This window comes from Peromyscus leucopus, chromosome 7, assembly GCF_004664715.2.
Source record: "Peromyscus leucopus breed LL Stock chromosome 7, UCI_PerLeu_2.1, whole genome shotgun sequence".
Taxonomy (NCBI): Eukaryota; Metazoa; Chordata; class Mammalia; order Rodentia; family Cricetidae; genus Peromyscus; species Peromyscus leucopus.
Window position 1 is genome coordinate 85,181,619 of NC_051069.1, and position 25,660 is coordinate 85,207,278.

The following is a 25,660-nucleotide window of genomic DNA, read 5'->3' on the forward strand; positions in this document are numbered from 1 at the left end:
ATTTTCTTAAACTATATAAACCTGAAAGTAACATATGGCAGCTGAATATCACTTTAGTTTTTATTTTTCATCTACTTTTGCTTCAAGGCTGACCACCTACTGCCTATTGCATCTAACACGGGTTATCAAGACGGGGTACCAGAAGGAACGGGTGGGTGACAGTCACTGATGGAGGAGAACAGAGACACTCAATGCCTAAAAGTAGTCCACTCCCAAGACAGGCTTCTACCTAAGGAGAGTTTAGGATGAGGCGGGCTGGCACTGGGGGAGTCCGGCCTTGGTGGTAGGTGGTCCTGGTTCTGTCAGGACTTTAGTGAGTTTCTTAGATCTTTGTATCACCGTTTCTTAGGTGGCCAAATAGCACTAGTGGAGAACACTGGGACTATGAGTGTCTTTTCTAGACTGATGTTCAAAAAACAAAAAAAAAGTTTACTAATCTCTCTCTCTCTCTCTCTCTCTCTCTCTCTCTCTCTCTCTCTCTCTCTCTCACACACACACACACACACACACACACACACACACACACACTAATTTTTGAAACAGGGTTTCTCTGTGTAACAGTCCTGGCTATCCTGGAACTCGCTCTCTAGACCAGGCTGGCCTTGAACTCACAGAGACCCATCTGCCTCTGTTTCCCAAGTGCAGGCACCACCCCCACGCAGTAACAAAACCCTTTGAAGGCAACTACTTATTAGCTGTTAGGAAGGAGGCCAAATAAGGCTTATGTCATCAGTACGTCCCCATGTCACGCACTGTCCCTCTTAGTCAGAGGCTCACTTAAATTTGGCTATGAATTCAGGAATAATCACTCACAAGCGCAAATATTACCTGTTTGGGGTTTCCACACGTCTCAGTGGGAGCAGTCTTATCCCTCCCCCCACTCTGTGTCTCATTACCTCGATTATCTACTTTCAGACTCTGCAGACCATCTCTGCTCCTATGTCTTCATGCAGGAGGGATTTTCAGAGTGCACTCTTGGGACCTAGGAACCTAAGATCTTAGCAGTTTGGTTGTGATTTATCTTATAGAATATTTTCTTTCTCGTAGTTTAAGTACTAATAGATTCATTAGCTTGCAGTTTGTTCAGTAACAAAATTTTAAAAATTTTGAGGTTCAGTTTGAGGTTTAGCACAGTTCTACACTTTGTGGTAGATCATGCTTCAAACTGCCATCAAATTCCTGGATCAAAATCGTCACCAAGTACTGGAGTTAAGCAGTAATCCCAAGTCTTCTTGCTCTGTTGGACCAGCCTCTCTTCTTAGTTGATTACCTTTCTCCTCTGAAGGCAGAGCTGGGCCCGGCCTAGGCAGTGCCTAGGCTCTTCTCTACCTCTGCTGACTTCCTTCCTGTATGACAACTTCATCAACATGGTTTCTTGACCAAAGCCTTCCCTCCCTGGTGGAAGCTCTGTCAGGGCTGGGTCCTGGGTTGTGTCACAGCTAGATGACCAAAGCCCACTTCCAGTTCACAGCGCAATGTGACAAGATGGTGCTAAACACACCCAAAGAAATACTCTGTCCTCCCCAGCTGGCAAATCCATTCCCCAGAATGTTTCTCAAAACAAGAAGGGTGGACAGGAGAGCACTGCTCCAGCAAACGAGCAGTTTGATTGAGACACTCAAAGGCGTAGGAGGAGCCACACTTGAATGCCTTCTTCACTTGCCACAGACTCCAGAGCCGGCTCAGGAGACCCAGGGGAACCTCAAATGCAGACCCCCATCCCACCACAGCCCTTTGGGGGTTTCCCTTTCCTTATTTGAATCTCTTAATTCCTTCGGCCATTCTCTTGTGAAGAGAATGTTAGAGAGACGCCAAGGGTCTCACATGGTGAGCAGGACGGGTCTCAGACTTCTGGCTTCACAGGCCCTCCTGCCCCAGGCCCCACAAACGGCTGTGCTGGGACTGCACTTTCTGATCTTGGAAACTGCCTGACCTCCCGAAGCCTGCTTCAGCCTGGGAAAGGGAGTTCACACTGCTTCCAGAGTGCTGGATCAGCCGGGAGATAAGCACACAGCGCAGCCGCAAACACAAGTGCAGCTGACTGGCTTTGTTTGGTGTGTACTTTTAGAGAAAAGCACATGGGCTTTTCTTTCCTTCTCTACCAGCTCCAAGTTCCAAACATCCAGGACTAAATTTTTCAATTGAAACTCAAAAGTTCATGTTTATTCTTATTCTATTAAATGTGTTCTTTGGGTCCCTTTCCTTTTCACCTGCTGACATATTGAAGAACACTAAATTTTATCTTAAAAGAAATCCACTGACTGTTTAAATGTGTTACACAGATTCCTGCTTCCGCTTAGGATGGTGATGACGAAAACGCCTGAAGGTAGCCAAAGAGAAATGTCCTTGCACCCACTCAAATTGCCTTTGAAGGGCAGTGCTGTTTATCTGGGACTCCCTAGGACATAGTTCTCCATCTTTCAAAATAGGAATGATAGAGCCCCAGTCTCCTTCCTCAAGAGGAGGCTGGAGGTACACAGTCAGCATGCAACCCTGCGCAGCAGCTCTGAACACTGCTGCACGCAGAATCAAGAACTAAGAACATGATGTGAGTGAGTTCTTGACTTCAGATCCAGAAGGCTACAGAGCTGCAAGGAACAGCCTCAGAAGGAGAGAGCATGAGTTCACCCTTCCTGGAGCTAGTGACATACAGCTCAGGGCTGGTCTTTCGTTACTGGGGACTGAGTGCAAAAGCTTCATTTTGTCTACTCACTCTCTCAATAATTGCTTGACTAATTTCCTTTCTCCTCCGTTCTCCCAAGCCCTTCCCCAGCAGCCCTGTTCCCTGCCTAGCTATGGAATTCAGACAGCTTGCAACCGTTTCGGCTCCCAGGCCCGCTTACCAAGCAGAATACCTCCCTCCCCATCCCGACTCCTTTCTAGACTCAAACACAGAACAAAGGCAAGAGCACCCAGCCGTATTCATACTGTTTGGTCCTGTCTCATTTACAAGTCACTTTCATACTCGCCGACTCATTTTCCTTCACATGATGTCCTTGTGGCTATGAAATGATATTTCCGTTCCAAAAAAAAAAAAAATAATAAAGAGACGCCGAGGCTCCGGAGAGTTAGACTGAAGTCCTAGCACCAGACAGCTTATAATCGGCAAGGATGGGAATCAGCCTTGGTCATGCGGCTCTGTGTTTCAAAAATATTTTGTGTGTGTGATCTCAACATTAGTAAACATAAACCACCACCTCCTTTTGACTAGCATGTTTGATTCCTGGGCATATTTGACGTCAGAGTCTGCATTATCACCAGCTGCATTTTTACATTTTTGCTGGCCAACCTGTATGTCATCACCAAGCTACAGATCATGTGCTCACTTCTTTATTCTGCTGTGTCGTCATCCTTCATTCCCTGACGACAGCATTTTGTCTAATCTGTTCTGTAAAATGACAGCAATCTCCAGGAGGATTATGATAATTATGTTAAAAATAGGCCTGGGCAAGAAAATGCTCAGTCAATGTTATAACATATTACTAGTAATGCTTTTTCTTTCTTTCTTTTTTCTTTTCTTTCTTTCTTTCTTTTTTTTTTTTTTTTTTTGAGACAGGGTTTCTCTGTGTTGCTTTGGAGCCTGACCTGGATCTTGCTCTGTAGACCAGGCTGGCCTGGAACTCACAGAGATCTGCCTGGCTCTGCCTCTTGAGTACTGGGATTAAAGGCGTGCGCCACCACCGCCTGGCTGGTAATGCATTTTCAATGCATTCCCTAAAATCACGAAGTTGTTTGTTTTACTAACAAGTATCTGAGACAATATTGATTCAAGGAAATGGAACTATTTCCTCCTCTTGGCCTTGTGGACTCCTTGATTTCTTTACAGGGCGCCTCCTAGGGAAGCTGTCTCCTGGAATTGATGGGCTTGCACAAATCCCTATATGGAGATCAGAGAAGCCGCTCACAGGTGTCCAGGGCCGAGGAGGAGGGAGCCTTAAGATTAGTTTGGGGAACTCAGAGAAAGGGGAAGGAGCTGAATCCTGGAGGACTCAAGAGGGGAAACAGCATTCAACTCTCGGAAGAGGACTGAGCAACACAGAGTCAGGAAATGGAATGTCACATCTGAAGAGGATAGACAGAGGGCATGGCTGCTTCCCAGGGCCTGCTGGGAGATGTGGAGGGAGAATGGCAGGGCCCCAGTGTCAATGCCGTGAGGACTTGGACTTTTCCTCTAGCCCCAAAGATTTTAGCACTAACAAGATAGTGGAAAGAAGAGAAAGGCTTGAAAGCTCTCTGGGTGGGAGAATCTCCTAATTGGAAATTAGAAGAGAGAGGAAAGGATGACTGACTAGCCATTAACAGGCAGGAATCCCAGATTAAAGTGCCAGTGTGGAGGAGGATCATGAAGCGTGGCTCTAAGCAGCCTGTGGGAAAGGCAGGTGCCTCTCTAAATCTAGACAGCCACAGTGGACTCGGCTGCTGGGGGACACTGTGCAGTGTACTGACATGGGGTTGGGGCTGCAAATGTGGTCATGGATTTTGTCCAAGGAAAACAACTGCATTAAAGAACAGTCCCAAAGGAGTTTGAGAGGGACAGGCAGACCTACCAGAACCACCAGGGGACCCTTACTAAAAACCGTTTCTTGCTGTCACCCTGAGCTGGTATAGCCTGGAGTAAATCTGAATTTCACAGATGCCCAGGTGCCTTTAGCTCAGGGATAGCCTGGGGCACTAAACTGGTTTCCTAAGGGAGCTATAACAAATTAACACCCTTGACACTACTTCATTCTCTACAACATGGAGGCCAGAAGTCCACCTGGGGTGCTCTCTGAAGACTGTGGAGCATGGGCAGGATCCTTCCTTGCTGCCTGGTGAACCCCATGTTTCCTTGGCTTATGGCTGCAGGACCCCCACCTCTGCCTTTGTCTTCCCTGGGATTTCTCTCCTTTATGTCTGTGTCTTTCTTCTGTGTAGCCTGCCTGATCATCTAGGATGGTCTCATTTAAGTCCCTTAATTATGATGATCTGCGAAATCGATTTTTTCCAAATGAGGTCCCATTTGCAGGTTCTGGGTTGCAGGCATTATCTTTCGGGAGGTCTCACCATTCAAGCCAGGAAAACCATCAAGGCAATAACTCACATGGATGAGTGGGAGAGGGGCATGGATCTGGAACTGCAAGGTGAGTTTCCTAGCAGTTGACAGAGAAGAAGAAATAGAACCATTGCAGGGACCCTTTATATCCACAGCAGCCCTTCCAAGCCCTCCCTGGCACTGACTGAGAGACCCCATGCTGCTAAGCGTCAGGGCAAAGGGCCACCTAAAAGTACTACAAGAAAATAGTACACAAGTTAACAGAGCCACTATGACTACGGCACCTTCAAAATGCAGGCAAGAACTTTGAAGGGCCGAGGAGACTTAGTTAGTTTTCTAAATTGGATTAATTTGATACGAAGCTCAGATTTCCTCTCTAAAACAGTGACATTCTCTTCTCCCAAGCCTTGTGAAGTTTGGACAAGCAACCATGGCTGAATGGGATTATTTCTGACTCAAGTTGTTTCTTTAGGGTGAGGCAATACTGCTAGTCACCAACACTGGAGTTGATTCCGACTCCCTTCTCACTACCTATTACCACTCCAAACCCCTTCAAAGGGAGCAGCTCGCCTCTCATCTCTATGGTGATACACATTCCCCCAGTAAAATATCTCATTCTAACCATTTATGCCACTTCCCAGACACACAGAAAAGGTTTTCTGTACCTTCAGACAGAAATTTCTCTTCTTTGAGACTATTACAGCCATCTTCAGAATTCAGTTCTTACTGAGAATCCAATTCTCCAGCAAGCATTTCTAAAGCAGACTCCAACGCACACCCTCCAAGACTGTCCTCAAGCATGGTCTAGTTAGCAAGGTGGCAGGCTTGTCTGCACAAGCCTGTCTGTGTATGGCAATGTCCCCCAAAGGTTAGACTCACATGCATCAGGGGGATCTTAGGTGCCTTCTTCCATCTAGTGGGTCTGGGGTAGTGTGGGAGGCAAGGATCTCAGGTTAGGTCCCCACCGCCAGTCCAAGGACCACGCTGAGGAACAAACAGCATGCCTTCACTGCATTGTCTGATGGCTTCTCATCCGTCAACAGACCTTGGAGCAAATTCCTTAGAACAACTACATTCTGGCTCCCTACTGGTGGCCCCGCTTGACACAAACCCCCCAGTCTTACAGAATGGCAGAAATTTGCCTTACTAACTCCAGCATCCCCAAACAAGACTGATAACTGTAATAAAAGTGGGTGAAATAAAGAAAACCGATTCTGGAGCACTCTCTTACACGTGTGTTCTGTCTTCACTCACGTCTAGTAGAGATGGGGGCACTTGACCTACACCAGTGGGTTAAATGGAGTCTACGGAAATGGAGTTGCCTGCCTCTGGTGAAGTGGTAATAGCTCTGACGGAGATGATGACGAAGCCAGTGATGTCAAAGCTAACATTTGCTGAGCACTTTCTATGTGCCAGTCTCTGGGCTGGATGCTGCACACACATCATGACTCACTCCCCACCAAGAGGAAAAGGGGAATCGCTAAAAGATGTTGAGAAAGGGAAGGCATTTCAAACTCCAGGGTGGAGGTCAATAAAGTGTTAATAGAAGGGGAGGGGACCATTCGTACAATTCCAGGACAACTTAGAAAGCTGTTGCTTGACAGTTTAGTAAACATCCTTGCTGAGTTAACTCAACACCTTAAATCTCCCATCAGGAGATGTCCGCTGTCCTTTGCTGGCACCCATCATCTGATGCTAGGCTTGGCTCCATCCTGCTGCCTTGGGAGTGCCGTCCCGGATAAGGAGGGGTTTCCTCTGATGGGTTCCTCCTGTTTCACCTAGTCCTGGCAGCCTAACAGAGGTTGCCACAGACACCTGAGGCTTCTCCAGACAGCACAACCATATGTGCTGTTTTCGGCTACAGACTTCCCAGAAAGTTATTCCGCCCACATGAAATGGGCCTAGTTACACACGAAGTGGGTGATTTATATGCTGTGACACAGGGAAGGGAAGGTCAAGGGCCATTAGCTTTCCTTGGATTGGGCCCAGGGAGGCACAGAAAAAGTCGGTACAGGCTGCCACTGTGGCGACCCTAATGGGTGGACTCAGACAGGAGCTAGGGTAATCCACACCTGACAGCAGCCTGCATACAACCTCTTAAATTCACACCATGTTATTCAAAAGTCTTGGGACTGGATAAATGGTTCAGTGGTTGACAGCAGGTACTGCTTGTGCAGAGGACCCAAGTTTGGTTCCCAGCACCCACACCTGGTGACTCACAACCACCTCTCAGACCAGCTCCACAGGGATCAGACTCCTGGGGTATAAGTGGGGACCTACATTCACATGCACATACCCACGCACATACATATAATTAAGAAATAAATCTTACGGCTGGGCTGCTCTTCCAGAGGTCCTGAGTTCAATTCCCAGCAACCACATGGTGGCTTACAACCATCTCTAGTGAGATCTTATGCCCTCTTCTGGCACATAGGCATACATGCAGATAAAGCACTCACACATTAAATAAATAAATCTTCTTAAATAAATAAATAAATCTTTAAAATAAAAAAGTCTAGTGCCCTCTGGCTTGCCACATTCCAACCACTCCCTACCTTCTTAGATTAGCCCACACTTAATGCTCATATTATCTCCCTTCGTGGAATGCATCTGGGGGACATAGTAGTTCTTCAGCATCCCTTCAGTCTGTTCCTGTGGGGGAATTTCTCAACACATGAATCCTGGGAGGCGGTGTGCAGGGAGCAAACTCCTCACTTCGCTCTGTGTGTTTTCATGATGGGGTCTACTCAAGCTGCAAGAGGTGATCAACCCACCAGATCTACCCACCCTCCCTTTAAAAGAGGCCCATACTCATCTTCAGCTGGTGGTATAATAGGGAACAGTAATGGCTGAGTAACACACAGGCCTTTATTTAGCTCAGCACTGTGTTAGAGGACTCTGATGTGACACCATTCCAGTACACCACTGTGACCTAATATGACAAGGACAAAATGACAGACCACGAGAATGGAGCCTGGCAGTCGGAGCTTCAAGACAATGGGACAAAACAGTAACAAAGTGTATTCACTGAGACACAAACCAAGACGGCTCCATGGAACAAAAGAAGCCCATGCTTGGAGGCTAGCTTCCTCTCTAGAGACGCCATGGAGGCACAGAGCTGACCCCCTCGGTCTGGAGAATAGTCTGAGTGGTCACTGGGACTTCCTGGAGGATCACTGGTGATTCTGCCTGGCTGTGCTCTCCCCTCCTCTCTCCCTTCCACCGACCACCTCACATTTGCTGTGGTTTCCCACGGAGTTGAGACACATGGCGTCAATGCACAGAGTCCTCTGTCTGGGCTGAACCCCAGATGTTCATACTTTCTCTGTACACACATTTCCCACAATTCCTCCTCCACGTTTCCAGTTTGAAGCCACTGTTAGCAGCACTGTGTTCCCTGGAGAGAGGCCAGGTATGGTGGCACAGGCCTCTGAGGCCTCCTGCGGCTGTGGAAGTCACTTCTGCCTAGAGCTTGGGAAGCCTGGGTGATTTGTAGACTTGCTGAGTAAGCACACAGAAGGTCTGAGAAAAAGGAGACACACACGGCTTTTTAACTATGGAAAGGAAACTCTGGCCAGCCTATAAATGGAGGTAGGATTGTCTAGACTGAGGAAATCAACAGGGAAAAAATGGCCAGGAGCAGGAGACTGTGAGGAACTACATTTGGGTGGCGTTTGCCAATTTCACCCTGAAATTACTTTCATTAAAGCAGAATGCATCAGGTGTGAGATGTGCGATGGCAAAAGCCTGTACTCCCAGCCCTGGGGAGGCCGAGGCAGGGAGATCATGAGTCGGAAGCTAGCCTGGGCTACACTGAAGGACCTTCTCTCAACAACAACAAAACTCAGAATGCGTGTTTCTGGCCCTCTCTGGGTATTTAAATAGTTCCCTTGTTCACATGTTTTAGGGAGAATTTATCTACCATAAAACTCCCCACAGCCACCACAGATAAAAAGCCAACAACATGCTGTTTGGAGAACCGTGCTGAAGCACACTCATCTAAAAATAATCTAAACACAGGTTATGCTCCTTACGCCAGTTTCTGCCTGTGCTTTCATTTTAGAAATCCGCTCCCAGGCTGCACAGTGGGCGGAGCTCCACCCTGGACTCGTACAGAAAATGGCCACTGGGTTGGAACCTGTACACGACAACCAGGGTACCTTCTGGGGACACTCTCACTCTAGACACAGAGCGCCTTCTTTTTCCACCAGGAGCGTAACTCTTGCTTCCCAAAGTATTTGTTTGCTGAATGCCACAGTAACTAACCACCAGAGCTTTTACTATCTCCCTGAGCAAGGGAGCCTCGTGGGAAAATCACGTTATTCTTAAGGCAAGATGGTTGTTAGGATTAAAAGAAAGACTCCCATTTAAACTTTACAAAAGAAAACCATGCAGACGAGTATTTCTGAAGAGAAGTGCAAAGCATTTCGCCAGAAACTCATAAATAAAGTCTCAACGCACTCAGATCCTATCAAAAAAACAAACAAAAACCTCTTTTAATTGGTTTCCTGGAAAAAAAATGCAAAAAGAAAAAGACAGAGACAAATGCTGAGAAATTAAAGAGATACCAAGGCAGGGTAAGAATTCACTCAGAAGTATATTTCTGTTTAGGAAAGGATGTGTCTTCCAGGTGACTGAGAGAACATCTGTGCAAAAAGTCAACTCACAGTGAACAGGGCCTAAAGACACTCCAGAGTCACTAGACCTTGATAGGAAAAAGAACTGAAGGTCAGGGTTGTTTTCTTCACTCCAGTTAGCACAGGCCCTGAGGACAGCCAGGGCTCCAGTGCCCAGCCTGGGAACAAGTCCACTCGGGCTGCCCTTTAGTCACCCGCGCGTGTTAGCGGAATGGGCCTTCCATCATTTCCCGTGAAAGCAAATGTGAAACTCAGTTAAGCCATAGGAAGGGTGAACACACACAGAGGGTGTGATTCAACGGCAAGCACCCAGAGGGTGTGACGGTGTGTGTGACACATGTGTGATTCAGTCCGAAGACGGCTACTGGAGTCACGTCACGGACCACGAGACCAGAAGATGTGTGTTCAAGCAGAATGTGCAGTGTGTTTTTAAAAGAGGAAATCCTCACTTACGTCTAGGAGCCAATCACTGTCCTCTCAGAGCGGATCAGAGGCTTCTGGGGTCACACAAACACACGGATGTTTGGGAAGGGGACTGTGGGACACTGCAGGGGGCAATGGAGGGCGGGGTCATGGCATCCCACGAGCACCTGGACCCTATGTGTGTGATTACAAATAGGATCCATCGACATGGATAGCACAAGAGAAAAGCTTTTGAGCACAGACACATCTCTAAGGGAAACAGGATCTGAACCAGCACATCAAATGCCAGGCTTATTCTTTCTTCTGCTTCCTAGGAATTGCCATTTGGTAATCTTCATCCGCGGTCATGGTAATTCTCATTTAAAACACAGATTCTCTGGCTCCACACCAAACCTACTGAATCAGACAGACTCTCGGGGCCCAGAAGTCTACATTTCGGTCAGATACCAGGGGGAGTCTTTTAATTAATTAATTAATTAATTTGTTTATTTTTAACAATTTTCCTTTAAAAGATTTGTTTTTATTTTATGTGTATGAGTGTTTTGTCTGCATGGATGTGTGCGCCCTGAATGCATACCTAGGTGCGTGTGGAGGCCAGAGAGGGTACTAGATCCCTTGGAATTGGAGGTACAGTCCCTTGTGAACTGCCAGGTAGGTGCTGGGAAGCAAAATCAAGTACTCTGCAAGAATAGCAAATGCTTTTAATCACTAGAGCCATCTCTCCAGATGGCCCTTGGTGAAGCCTGATCCATACTAAACTCCTGGTCACTTCAACACACGCAGGACAGAACAGTATAACGGGAAAAATAAATACATTAAAATGAACCAGGGAGATACGGCTTCCTGTGCAGATTCACCTTAGCATACATTTACATCTGTGCACACAGCTGTGAGGGGAAAGGAATCATCATTTATCAGTTGCCTGCCATGGTGTAGTTATTGATCACACTACCACTCAAAGCTTCAAAATAGACCAATATAAGCTTAGGATGGAAAAACTCAGGCTTACAGGGGCTTTGCTTAAGTCACCAGTCTGGAAAATGGCCCAGCTAGTTCGTGAGACTGGGTTTATCTGACTCCAGTATCCTCATTCCATTGTATTAAGCTCAGATGCCCAGAAAAATAGACACATTATTTAATAGATATAGGTAAAAGGCAACAGAGTTAAGTTACTTTTAGAAACTTTTTGCAACAACAGAAAGTTGTTTTTGTTTTGTTTTTTAATTCATTCTTTTAGGAGAGATTCTCTGGTTTTTCTGCTGATAATGGAATACAGTGTCAACACCACTATCAAAACCACATTTAACAGCCTGAATTTTAGTAATGAGAAGTATGTTTGGGAACATGCTAGGGTCAGTGATTTATGCAAGATTTATTCTTGATTTGTGCAAGCTATAAACTTATGCAAACGAAAGCACTTAATATTCATTGTGCAAACCACATTACCTTGCAGAGGAAAAGGCCCACAAACACACAATACACCACTTGTCAATCTCATGTTCTTGAGCCCATCCCTCTGACTCCAGGGCCCAGTGACAGCCATGTTCCAGAGGCTTCTAAAAACATGCTCCTTTGAGGTTCTTTGCTCTCTTGACAGGCTTCTGTCTTCCCAGGTCATTTTTTTTTTTTTTTTCTTAAAAGGCTCAATACCCAGTCCCATTCTTCCGATAGTCTATTGGAAAACCTCTTCTCTCATCTTTTCATTTTCTCCTGTATACCACTAGCTCCTGAACTGGCCTTCCGATGGGGTCTTGAGCCCCATCCGGGTGACAGCAGCCTCGGTGCTTCACACCCATATTTGTGGCCTCCTTCTCAGGGTCACCATGGTACCATGGCTCTGGGAATGCCGTGCCAGCTCCTTCTCCAGTGAGACAGCTGACGGTCGTTTCCTCTCATCTTACCACGGCAACCCTGACTGAGTTCCGTCACTCGGGGCCAGCCCCTTTTCTTGGTGGACTGCATCCGCTTTCTTCCCAACCTCCTCTAAGCTCCCTCCGCACAGTCATGACATTTCCTTGTTCAAAGAGCCTTAATGACACCATTGATTAACACATTCCAGTTTCCTAGTTGGCATCCAAGACCATTATTGTTCAGCAACCAATATTTTCCAGTTCTGTTTCTCCCTGGACGCCTGTATAGGCCAGTTCTAACTCAACTGGACTCGATCCTTTTCACAGAATATGCTCCATGCTTTCTCAGTCTTCCTCTACTCCTATTTCAAATGCTTCCTCAAATTACCAGAATGATTTCTTTTTATATTTACTGCCTGCACACACACACACACACACACACACACACACACACACACGGAGTGTGTATGTATGTCTGTATATGTATATCTCTTGTTGGTTTTTTTCCAGCTCTACTAACAGTCTGAGAGGGACGTGTCACTTGTTTTTCTGCTGAATTCTTCAGTCCCTCTAGCTGGGTCATACTTACGGCAGCTACTTGGTAAATATTTGCTGCATAACATTTATAGAAGTTCATAAAGTGCACAAACCATGCGCACATTCATGGTCTCACTTGTTTTTATAGGAGACCTATGTTGTAACAAGTGGCAGTCAGGCCATGCAATGTGAGTTCTGGTACTTAATGCAGTTCCTGGGGCTGCCTTTCGGCTTTCTATCGCAGTAATCAAACAAAAGTGTTTGCGTTCCTCAACCGCTTTATTTCAGAATGCCCACAGTCCTCTGGTCAACAGAGCTAAAAGAGATTGTTTTGAATCAAAAAGTTCTCTCGTCAGACTGCATCTCCTCCCCGCCTATGGGCTATGCATAAAAATTTTAAAAAGGCCTCCATTGCAAGGGACAGGAATGGAAAAATGAGAAATTTCAAGTTCGACTTAAAGAGTTTGAACATGAAAATGACATAAGTCAATCTCTAACATGCTTGAAGTTGATTACCAAGAGAAAAATCACTGACAGCTGGACAAATAAATCCTTGCTAAAAGACTGGACATGACTAATATAATTATAAAATCATAATAACCTTTTTGAATACCCATGAATCTCAGAGAAGTTCAATAAAAAAAATAAACGAATCCAGAGGCCTGGTGATTGTTTATAAATTGAAAGCATACGTTTAAGAGACGTTAAGAGTTGAAACGAATGAAAACCCGAATTGAAAAGCAAGAACTTTAAATGTCCATTCCAGCGGTCTGTTTCTGTGTCAGATGGCATTACCTGGCTGCTGGAGCAGCTGTTAGTCATGACCGAGGGGTCTGGTCCCTGCCTCTTTGGACTGCAAGCTTCTGGAGGACAGGCATTTAACCGTGAACTGCGTGGCCCTAGCAAAGCACTGTTGTGTATACAAAACACACTCCATAAAGGATGAGCTAGCTGCAAAGCCTCCCATGACCTGCCACCATTTTCCATTTCCATCCTTGAAATCTCTTCTTCCTCGACTCTCGGTACCGTTGAGGAGTAAATTATTAACGCACTGCTTGGCACATAAAGACATGCAACCGTGTGACAAATGGTAGTTGTTACTGTCACCACCTAGGACTTTGTAACCGCCTCCAAGGTAGAGCTTAGTGTGCTGGGCTGCCAATGCATCTGTGTGGGACCTGCAAGCATGTCTCCATGCTTGTGCACAGCGAGTGCAGAGGTTGGCTGTGTTTCTGGGAACTGCAGCCCTGCCTTGACCTTGGCCACTGGGGGTAACAAGAAAAACTCATGTTAACTCTCTATAGGCGTCTGTCACGTTTTGGGGTCCTTACGACTTGAGGAAGGCACAGGTCTATCAAGACCTGGACGGAAGCTCTCATCTCATACAAGCTAACAGCAGAACTCGAGAAGCCAGTTGTCCTGAAGCTGTTTTCTAGTTCTCCCTCACCACAGGGGCCTGGCAGGCACACCACGCGTCCGTCCGTAATAGCAGGCTGCTTAAGAGTAATGGAAATTTTGCAGTACACAAACCTGGCAGGTCGAGATCATGATTCAGACCTCTTTAGGAGTCTTTCAAAAACTGCCATTTCTTATTTCATGGAGCGTAAGGAAAGATACACATTTTAGTTACCTCAGTCAGAACAGACCAGCCTTAACAGAGTTGGTTTCCGTGCCTTGGCAGAAATCACTTGGAAATCCTTGGTTCTGAGTCTTCCATCTCCTCCACATCAAGATCTAAGAGAAGACAAAAGTGCAGCGTTTCATGACTAGTTTCTAGGATTCAATATTTCAGCCACAAAAATAATTGCAGTTAGTCTATGTGGAGCGCCTCGTGTAAGTCAAGGACTGCACCAAGTGCAGCCAGTGGAGGGGCAATCTCTGTAATACCCCTCAGCTGTAGGAACACTTCCCCATTTTACAGCTGCAAGCACTGTCATGAACCTGTTGCTGGGGGCCACACAGTTAAGTGAGCGCTGGGACTCAAATCCAGGTTGACTTGAATGCAAAACCTGTGCCCCAAAACACTAAGTTGGAGTCTTAAAGGCTTTTTGACAGTGACCCATTTTTTCTACAGATTACATTATATAAGCCAGAGGCTTCATTAGACAATGCTCATCTTTACGATGTGCAATGCTTACTCTTTTTTAAGTCTTTTCTACCGTACTATATATTCTAATCTTTTAAAAAATTTTTTTTTCCAGCAATGACCCACCAACGTGGATTCTACTAATGCGTTTTTTGATCTTGGAAAAACATTGGTTTGTCAGACGGCGTGGTAGAAGCCTGTAATCCTAGCCGTCAGCAGACCGCTACAAGTTCGAAACCAGCCTGAGTTGCATGTATATTGCACATTCTAGGCTCCTTAGCGAGACCCCGTCACAAAACAAAAACTCTGCTCTTTGATCTTGGCTACAGTTAGTCGCTATAAGTTTCCCTGGAACCACAACAAAACTCCCATTCTTTCCAGCCACAAGAACCCGCGCGGGCCCTTACGCTCCCCAGTTAGAACAGTCTTTAACCTTTCCAATAGGTATACAGTACACAAACGCTTATCATTTAGAAGGGATTTTCAGTCAGGCCCAAAGTCCAGAATGGAATCAGGCACTTACCCACAGCGAAGCAGGAGTTATAGAGTGGAGCCGCGGATAGGTTAAAAATCTCAGGCTATTTATCAGCTAACCTGCAAAGAAGTGTCGAACGGCGGCGGGCTGTTGAGTTATCCCAACAGACCGCCGGCTGCAGGAGGAGCAGGAGGCCGAGGCTGCAACCCCCTGGGGGCAGGGCCCTGCCTTTGCACGTCCGGTTCAATTTCAGGGGCTCGCTGTCGCACTAGGATCTCATCACGATCCGGTAGGGTCAGGACGCGGCTCGGGTCCGCGCTTCACGGGAGGGGAGGTGCGGCAATCCCGAGCCCCAGGTGCGCGTCAGTCACCCCCCCCCCCCGCCCCGCTTCCCCCCTGCAGCTGGGCCTGGTGGGGCGGGACGCTCCACCTGCCGACGCTGGCTGCCCGGCCGGCCGGCTCCGCGTCCGCGGCTGCAGCTCGGCGCGAGCGCTGCCCACCGGCTTCCCGGCTCCCTCCCGGAGACGCGCGGGTCCCGGGGGGGGGCACTTACGGGGCTCCGCCGCCCGCGCGCTTCCCGCGGGGTCCACGGAGCTTCCGGACCTGCGAGTCCGGCCGCAGCGCCGCCCAGAAAATGGACGCCGGCGGCTGGGCCCGGACGCCCGTTCCACCCCCGGTGCAGGCCGGAGGGCGGCCAGACCTCGCACAGGCCCCAGGGGCGCTGCCGGCCGGCCGCGAGGCTCGGGCCCCGGCGCCACCGCTGCGGAGCCGGTGGGGACAGCGCTGCGAGGCCACCCTGCAGGCCGTGGCCACCCGGCGCAGCGCAGGCCCCGCGCACCCACCCGAGTCCTTTGCAGTTCGACGCCGCACCGAATTCTCAGGGACAAGGTGTCACCTGTGCTTTCCCATGGCTGTCAGGGGAGGCCTAGATCATTTCCCAACATGGTGTAAGAACGGTCTCATCCCAAAGAGCGGACCCTCTTCCTCAAATAAAGGCCACTGACTGTCCGCTGGCATCCTTCCTCCAGCAACTCCGGGCGGTGTGGCGCTTACTGCCTCATGCACACCTGGGTGCAGGTGTTTTTGTTTTGAATCATCAAGCATTGAGTCTTTTCAGTTTTTTTTTTCCTTTGGAAAAGACTCACTCCCAGGCTATACCTTGGGATTTTGAAAAAGGGTACTTTCCTGGAATACAGTGCTTTCCCTTTATTTATGCACCCCAATTCCTGACCAAGCCCTAGGAATGTGACCATTTGGGTGAGCTGAGTCGATTTTAATAGTATATGCAAAGTAAAGCATCTTAAATGATGCAGGAAAGAATGGTGTCATTTAAAAACACAAGAGTTGTGAAGGCTGACGGGTTGAGTAACGTGCATAAACATGTAACGAGCAGTTCCTAGCCCTCTCAATGCCAAGAACTCTTTTATTCTCTCTCCGTAGGCCAGTGTTCAGAAAGATCAGCTCCACTAAACTGCATTTATTAAGCAATGATTCATCTTCCCCTAAAAAAAAAAAAAGCCTGAAATGTTTTTGTCTACATTAACTGCCAATGAGAACTTCCACAAAACCTGAGCTAACTTGTTGGTAATGGTGGATTCCAGCCTTAAAAACAAAACCAAAGAAACTCAGGGTCTAATTGCATGTTTGTATGTTTCCATTGAGGCTTTTGGAAACTAAAAATGTCTTTAAAACTGGTGTTCATAGAAGAAGAGTCTGTAAGCCATATTGCTGTTGGTGATTCCCTGTGATTGGCAGGTAGGAGGTGGAGAACAAGGCAGCTGGGCCTTTTGGATTCAGCCTGCCTGCGTTGGTAGCCCAGGTTTGTTGCTCTAAGGCCACATCTCTGACCTTCAGCTTTGGTGTGGAACATGCAGGAGTTTTAGTATTAATGCCTCCCTCCTAGGTGTTGTTTCTGTTTTTTAATAGAATTAAATAATACGGGTGAAAAGTGTCCTCTAATTTCAAGCAGGTGTGAGTGTTAAGAGTGAAGGTTAACTTTAGGATGTTGGTTGTTGTCTGTAGTGATTTTCCACGGGTGACCTACCAGGGTCATGCGGGACTGGGACCCAGGTGGGACTCCAGGGTCCACTTTCTGCCCTCGCTAACGTGTTCTGGGAGGTGTCTCGATCAGATGCTATCAACAGTTTATTACTAGTGACTCTGGCTTTCTTAAGTCTCTTAGCATGTGAATGGCTCCTCACCTCTGCCAGGGCATTCACAAACAGTTGCGTTTCTTTCCTAGGGAGTCAAACCTCTCTACAAAAACAAACAGATTTCCTTAAATTGTTATTAATAACTAAACTATCACAGCAATAGCCTAAAACTTACATAATCAGCCAGTCCTTCAAAATTTTCCATCCTCTCTCATAACCAGGCTGTCTCAATCATCCTTCTGAGTATGAGGAACTATCTGGAAATTTCCAGAAACATTCCACCTTATCATAATTATACACTTTACTGAAAAGGTTTTCTTTACAGAAATTTTCTTCTCTAAAATAACTACCTGGGGTGTTTTCTTTGTGATAATTTCCATTTCAATGCATGTAAAGGAAAAAAGGAATCTAAGACTTGAAGTTTCCTCCTAAACTTCTGTCTGCGCATCTTTGCTGCACGGCTCCTCGGCCTTATCCAGGAAGCTGTCTTTGTTTTCTGTCTCATTTCATGCCCACAGGATTTCTGCTAAACTGCATGTGCCTTCTGATTAAGACTATGGGGGCAGTTTAACCCTGACTATCCCCTTTTCTTTATAGGGCTTCAAGATAGCAACTAAAAAGACTAAAATGTTGCCTCTCTAAACCCACGAAAGTCATCCCCCCAAGTCAGCTCTCTCCCAACTCTCAGTTTTTAGCCAACATCGCCCCTTATCAGTTCTAACTAGGTCCTCCTCTTTAAGCCTTTCAGACCATCGGCATCCTTAACATTCTATGGTCTACACCATATTCCTGAAGGGCTTCTGGGGATGTGATGCTGTGTTGACATGGACGATAGCCTCTGTCCAGGCATTTAGACTTGAGACATCAACGTCCAGATACCTTTGGGTACCTGGCAGAGAAATGTGTGAAAATGCCTGTCCTAAGTAATATGGCCTGACCTACAGAAGGATTCCTGTTCCACCCAGAGTAGGAATTGAGAGTTGAGCGCTTGCTACCGAGACCCAGGTTAACTGTTAGTGGAAACGGGGCAGTTCAGTGAAACCCCAAATCAGGCTTTTCACGCAAGACAGATGAGACGTTGACCCTGCCCCTTAAAAAAAAAGTGGGGGAAGGCCTGACAGTGGTGGCCAAGCCTTTAATTCCAGCACTCGGGAGGCAGAGGCAGGTGGACCTCTGGGCTACAAAGGGAGTTCCAGGACAGCCAGGAATGTTACACAGAGAAACTCTGCCTCAAAAAACCAAAGGAAAAAAAAATCTGACCAAGCCTTGACCCTAGACTATCAATCTACAGGACATCTCTGTAACAGGAAGTTACGACTTTTTTTTAAAATAGAGATAGCAAGGACCAAAGAGAAAGAGGGAAGTGTGTGCAGTAAATGAAATCCACTGTAGTGTGAGATGACCGTGGAGGAACTGACTTGGAATTGTGCTTGCTTGTTTAGTGACCTAACTGGACAAATTCATAACTGCCTGTGGGATGTGGTGGTGCTGGACAGTATGGTATGGCCGTGCGGCTATACATGTTTTCAGTAATCTACAGTTCAAAAGCTTCTTTAAAGAAATATTTCAAGCTTACAGAAGAATGGCAAGGTGCTGGCAGGTCTTTTCCCGCTCCCTCCCTCCCTCCCCCCTCTCTCTCCTCTTCCCTCCCTCCCCTCTCTCCCTCCTTCCTGAATCATTTGAAAGTTTCAGACATTATTCTCTTTTAGCCCTACATAATTTCCTTCCTAAGACAAAAACTTTTCTCTTAGAATTTGTCTCTTTTTAGAGAACCATACTCAAGAGTCAGAGATAAAAAAGATTTGAAGTATGAAAGCCAGGCTTAATGGTCCACGCCTTTAGTCCCAGCACTCAGGAGGCAGAGGCAGGTGGATCTCTGTGAGTTCAAAGCCAGCCTGGTCTACAGAGAGAGATCCAGGACAGCCAGGGTTAGAGACCCTATCTTGAAAACAACAATATATAAAGTGTGGGATTTCCTTTGAAATAATGAAGGCCTTGGCATGAAAGAAGGGGACATTTGTTAAGCCCTTTTGCTTCTATTTATGTTCAAGATTTTCATAGTAAAGTTTTAAAAGGTTATGTTTGTGAAAGATTTTTAAATGGTATAAAATGCTTGTGCTGTGTTAATTAATGTGTCTAGAAAACATTCAAATGTTCACGGAATGTAGATAAAAGATTAAAATGACAGGTGTGAAACATTAATATTCTAACTGTTTCACAGTATGTATATCATAGTTTTATAAGTAAAAGTAATGAAATTAGTAGACAACATTCAGTAGAAAATATTACTAGACATTGGGGCCAGTGGGATGGCTCTGTGGGTAAAGGTGCATGCTGCAAAGCCTGGTGGCCTGAATTCAGTCCCTGGGCTCCCTAAAGTTATCCTCTGATCTCCCCATGTGTGTACGCATGGGGGGGGGTGCACATACGCGCGTGCACACACAGTTTTTAAAAATATTATTAGAAATCAAACAAAACATATCGACTTAATCTGGCCAGTTGACCCCCCAAACAGATTATAATTTACAAACAGAATCATTATCCATGCATGTAATCCCAGTACTCTGGAGACCAAGGCAGGGGAACCACGAGTTTAAATTCAGCTTGAGCTACAAAGGGAAATCGCGTTTTAATAAAGGGAGGAAGAGAGGGATGACCGATCTTCAAATCTAACTAACCTGTGACCTGTTTTTGTATGGCCTGAGAATAATTTTATATTTTTTAAGCGTAAACAATCTGTTTAGATTATGTGTATTCATAATATGTGTCTGTGTTGCGTGATGTGCACATAGTACAGGTGCCTGCAGAGGCCAGAGGCACTGGATCCCCTGGAGCTAGAGTTACAGACAGTTGTGAGCAAGACGAGTTCTGGGAATCCAACTTGGGGCCTTTGCAAAAGCAGCATTATTTTCTCTAAACCAACTGAGTCATCTCTCCAGCCCAAGTTTTACATTTTTAAGTGATTGGGGTAGGGGGAGTGTCAAAAAGAAGAACATTAAATGATGAGAAAATCATATGAAATTCAAACTTCATTGCCCATAGTAGTGTAAAGACACAATCACAGCCATATCCCTTATAGTTACTATTTTATATCATATTTCGTTTCATCAATACAAAACTTGTGGAAATTTGCTTCCTTCTTTGTACCATATCCTCAGCTTTGCTTCAACTCACTGTTTTTGTTTTTTTTTCTTGTTGTTTTGTTTCTTTGAGACAGGGTCTCACTGTAACCCTGGCTGGCCTGGCACTCACCGTGTAGATCAGACTGGCCTTGCACTTTGAGAACTCTGTCTGCTTCTACCTCTGGCGTGCTGGGATTAAAGGTGGATGGCACCATGCCCAGCTTAAATAAAAACTGATACAGAGTTCCTCATGGATCCCAGTAGATGAACCAAAGGGGAGCCACACAGCACTGGATGGTGAAGAAAGAAGGAGAGAAGGGGGGAGGGGGGAGGCTAGGAAGGAAGAAAGGAGGGAGAGAGGGAGAGGAGGAAGGAAGAAGCAGGCTTTGAGAGCCAAATGCAGAGAAGCATGGATTTGGGAAAGAGAATTTCTTGGCCCTGCAGCTTACAGCAGGTATTTTGGATAGTGTTAGCCATGGTCACACCGTTTTGTAAAGTCCCCCCATTTAGGTTAAAAAAAAAAAATGACAATTCTCAGAACTAAAGTAACTTGTTTTTCTAGATTCTTACCCCCCTCTCCCCAATCCTACCAACCCCTAGTAATAAAGGCTCACCACCACAGGAACGTTTATTGCTCACTGACATTCTTTAACCCACTGCTCAGTTTATTTCTTGAGCTACCCTAGCATTGGCTGGCCAGGGACCAAAAGAGGGACATCTCCCACCCCCTTCTCCTTTTCTGCCCTCGGACTACCCCAGCCTGTAAGTGGAAAACAGGCAGATTCCTTAGACTGCGAACATCCCTCTAGGTCTTCTCCCAAATAAAGTCTGTGCTGTCCTTGAGTCACTGGTCCGTTGTCTGTCTTTTGTTGTGGAGATCGCTCTGTATAAGTAAAATGCTGATTGGCCAGTAGCCAGGCAGGAAGTATAGGTGGGACAAAGAGAAAGGAGAATTCTGGGAACAGGAAGGCTGAGTCAGGAGACGCTGCCAGCCACTGCCATGAGTACCAACATATAAGATACTGGTAAGCCACGAGCCATGTGGCAAGGTATAGATTTATAGAAATTGGTTAATTTAAGATGTAAAAACTAGACAGCTAGAAGCCTGAGCCATTAGGCCAAACAGTTTAAATAATATAAGAGTCTGTGTGTTTATTTTATAAGTGGGCTGTGGGACTGCCGGAGATTGGCAGGACTCGGAGAGAAACTCTCCAGCTACAGTCTTTCCTTCTCCCAGACCTTGCAGGTAGAACTCCAGTCTGTGCTCTGTAGAAGTCCAACAGCACTTGGGCACAGCACATCCTAAAAGCCCCCTCATTTTGTTTAAACTTTGGTGGAGATCTAATAGAACAATAGGGAAGGGGGTCTTCTCTGGCTTAGGATGGAACTGGAGACTTTGTAAGGCTCCAGGATTTATCACATTTAAGGAGATCCGTCAGTGGGTGCCAGCCAATGGGCTACTGGGCATAATTAAGGAACAAGGTCAATGAGATGCTCAAAGACCAACAGAATGGCGTGGAGCTTTGTCTCTGGTGCAGCCGGTCTGCGGCCTGCACCCGACTTCTGTCTCTACTGTAAACATTGTCCACTTTCTCCCTTGTACCCTGAACCCCTGGCTTCAAAGTGGGGCAAAGTAGCCTCCCCTTTGTCCCCACTGCCTGCCGCTCCCTTTGTTCCCACTTTCTAACCTTCTGCACCTCCACCCACCTCAGCGCTGCCCTTTCAGTCGGCACCACCCCATTTTGCCTTCTGGATGACACCCTGTTCTCTCCATCTCTCCACATGACTTCCCTGGACCCTGCATACAGGCATAGTTCCCCCTGAATCCATGGCGTAGTTCCCCCCTGTCCCTACTAAAAACCCTCCTTTTCCCTTTCTCAGTTCTAGAAATAAGAAGAAAAGGGGGTGGGGTGGGTGGGGATTACAAGGGCACTGCCCTTCTGGGATTTAACCACATTCTCAGCTGGTGGCCTTTGTTTCCTCATCTCACTGGCTTGTAAGGCCCTCAGGCGGGGCACTCTGCAGCAGGCTCGGTGTTGGGGACCAGGGCAGCACAGAGTGAGGCCTTAATTAGAGCAAGGCCTCAGACCTGGTGAGGGATTTTAGTATGCAGACGGAAAAGGAAATTTCAAAATACCCATTTGGTAGAGTGAGGGTAAAGAAGATGGTTATTATGTAAAGCAAACAATGAAAGCCTCCATGCATTCGTGAACACAGAAAGAATATTTAGACTGGCGTTTTTAAAAACAAAGCAGTACTAGAAAACAAACCCCCTCTGCAGGTCTGACAGAATGAGGGTGGACACAAATACTGCTCTCCAGCCCTTAGCAGGAAGGAGCTGCAGATGCAAAGATGCCATTAAAGGAAAAGATGCAGAGTCAGCGGCAAGACCAGGGAGCAATTTTCTGGTCACTGAGATGTTTAGGCCACAGCAGTGATGTGCCGGGATCACGTAACATCGCCTAACAAAGATGAGTGATTTAGCAACTGGGTTCAATTTACCTGCTGACCAGAAAGCTTTCTGTGGATTGGTCAGGAGCCGGGTGTCCCCGCCTCCTTGCCGGCAGCAAGGTGAAAAGGCAAAAGCATCTTGCCTGCATCACAAATTCAAATGTTTGCATTCAAGGGCTTCTCAGCCTAACATCTGCTCATGAATTCAAAAGTGGCAGCCGTTGTTGAGGTCACCTGGCAGTGCAGGCAGACCAGCTTGGAGAAGGGCAGCCAGGCAGACGGTGGCTTATTAGGCGCCAACGCGACTTAGCAAGGTGGTGAGAGAAAAGACAGGGTCCAAGTGAAGACCTGTCCTTGACGTTGGCTGAGCTGCCTGTAAACTGAAGAATGAACTTCAGGGAACAGTAACAAAGCTTTCTTTCTGCAACAGGAAGGATACATAATTGTGCCTGTCCATATCATTATCTCGCCCTGTGTGGGGACCTGAGAACAGAGTCCCGTGGGGGCCCTGTCATATCCATTTGGCCTAGCTGATAACAGTGTCTGTTACTCAGTAAATGCTCAAACACACCAAGATGTGAACCAAATTGCTGAGGCATCTCTTCCTTCCACCCACGGCAGGCCATTCTCTGCAACAAAGGACTAGAGCAAGCTTTGTCCTGCAGGAGGATGCTTCATAAAACCAATGAAGTATGAGGAATCAGCCAGGCCACCTCCGTGGTACTGTGTAATCAGTTTTAGAAAGAACATTCTAGAATGTTCAGAAGGCTTTTAGGAACCATATAGTGTTGAACTTGTCTAACAGATCATCCCTGTTCTCTGATCCTCATCAGCAGCCTAACCTGGCAGGCACAGAAGAGCGCTGACTCTTAAGAAAAACAAAACAAGATACTTTCCAGAACATTCCTTGCTCCAAGAGGCTGTTACTGAGTTGATATTGGGTCTGTGCCAGCGTTGCATCACTATGTGGGATGCAGTGCCAAGAGTTTCACTCTACCTTCCCAGGTAGATTCAGGGTGCCGCTGGGGTCAAAGGCAGCCATATCTGGTGTCTGCCAGGCCAGAACCAGCCCCAGGGGCCCGGCTGCCTTCTTCACATCGGGAGCTCCCCGAGGCAGAAGCAACCGTGGAGCTGTGAAGCCTGGCTTCAGGAGCCTGAGGGGTCCACAAAGACATGATTGCAGTTCGTGCTTGAACACGGCGCTGTGTGGAGCAGGCCCGCCCTCTCCTTGCCAGGCTGCGTCCTCACCTTGCAGAACTCCACTCCTGCTGTGCCACAGCCCCAGGAAGGCTTTCCCAAACCAAACATTCAAGTGGTTCTCCCTACAACGTATCACCCTTGCTGGTGTTGTTTTGTTTGTTGTTTGTTTAACTTTTAGTTCTTCTTTGTTTTTGAGACAGGGTTGCTAGCCCAGGCTAGCCCAATGCTGGAACTTGTGCTACTGTACCCAGCTGCTTTTCCTCCTTGTTCTTGTGTTCGTTAGCTGTTTGCTTCCATGTTCGTTTTTACCACTCCCCCGCTGTCTACCCTGCCATATCGGAGGCAGGGGCATGAGAAGCAAGCTCCCGTCTGTCTTGTTGATTACTGTGTTTCTAGCTTCTAGAATATGCCTGGTAGACAGTAGGCGCTTAGTAAGTGTGTTGAATAGTTAGCCTTGGAAAGTAGCTATTTGAACAAGCCGCATGGGACCAGAAACTCAAAGGCTTACTTAGCATGATTTAGTAATAAAGAGAAAGGTACTAAGTGTTTTCTAGATCCCCGCCCCCACACACACATATAAAGCAATAAAGAGGCCCCAAGTCTACACTGTGGCCTGGCTACCAGTCGGGGGGGGGGGTGAGGAGGTCCCTCAGAAAAGACCGCGTTAGATCCACGTCAGTGTAGAAGCAAGAGATGAAGCCTTACATTGCCACCGAGCTAAAGCTTGGAAAAACATTTCTCTGTTCCCCAAAGAAAAACAAGGGTTGAGAATTTCATACGATAAATCATTCAGGCAGAAAACCACACATTTGCCCATTTCATTTTGGTAAGAACAAAGCAGTTGTTTGCACATTCTCCTGTCGCACCTGCTCTGGCCTGCCCGGCACAAACACCTCAGCCAACACGTGTAAATGGGTTAAGCCTACCTAGTCTGTCAGACATCGGCGGGCGGCGGCGGGAAGGAGTGAGGGGCGCTTCCCCGTTCAGCTCATCCAGGAAATCCAATGATCATTGTAAATGGGGAAGTTTAGAAAAGCTTTGTGCCTTGCAAACATCGCTCTAAGCGACACACAACAAAGTCATAAATAACAATTATTCTTCCATTCACTGGTCTATTTATTAGAGTCATAATGGTGCAGTGTATTTCCCCACAGTCTTATTTGGTTTTCTGGCTCTATGAATTATATTTGAAATTCTTTTAGGCACGACCAAGAGCAACACAAATGAATAATGTCAATTAAAAAAATCATTAGATATGAGCATCTACGAGATGACGTCACCACGCTTAAGTAGAAAACAAAAGGACCAACATTCTGTGAATGTGGGGGCTATCAGGCATTCATTCATGCTAAAACAACAACTGCATTTCATCCATCTAATCTTGTAATTAAGATTCAGATTCATTTGAAATGATTAATTTGCACTGGCCTATCAAGATGGAAGACATTCTGTTAGAATCTGTCTGGACAGCAAGTGTTTTAACTACAAATGCTGAGCTCGCTGTGTTTGTCCAGGAGCGACTGACGATTGCCCGATCTTCCTGAAACTGTTAATGCTGCTGGTCCTAAAATAAAAGTCCATTCCGAGTCAGGTTTCTGACATTTCCCTTTGGTCTGCAATCTGATAGATACTATACTCAAAATGCACTTAGTCATTTTAAGTCACAGGCAAGAAGCAAAATGGCTCCCAAGCAG

General features: G+C 46.6%; 1 protein-coding gene and 1 long non-coding RNA gene across 2 annotated transcripts in view; one reads left to right on the plus strand and one right to left on the minus strand.

Annotated features, from left to right (window-relative positions):
* Positions 1-25,660, minus strand: part of Zbtb38 (zinc finger and BTB domain containing 38) — a 70,767-nt gene that overhangs the window by 20,385 nt on the left and 24,722 nt on the right. Inside the window, exon 5 of the mRNA XM_028866035.2 lies at positions 14,110-14,213. The gene's annotated coding sequence lies outside the window, so the exon portion shown is untranslated. The remainder of the gene's footprint in view (positions 1-14,109; positions 14,214-25,660) is intronic.
* The window catches only part of LOC119088364, a 58,679-nt gene continuing 48,060 nt past the window's right edge, over positions 15,042-25,660 (plus strand). The window contains exon 1 of the long non-coding RNA XR_005092031.1: positions 15,042-15,329. This is a non-coding gene — a long non-coding RNA (uncharacterized LOC119088364). The remainder of the gene's footprint in view (positions 15,330-25,660) is intronic.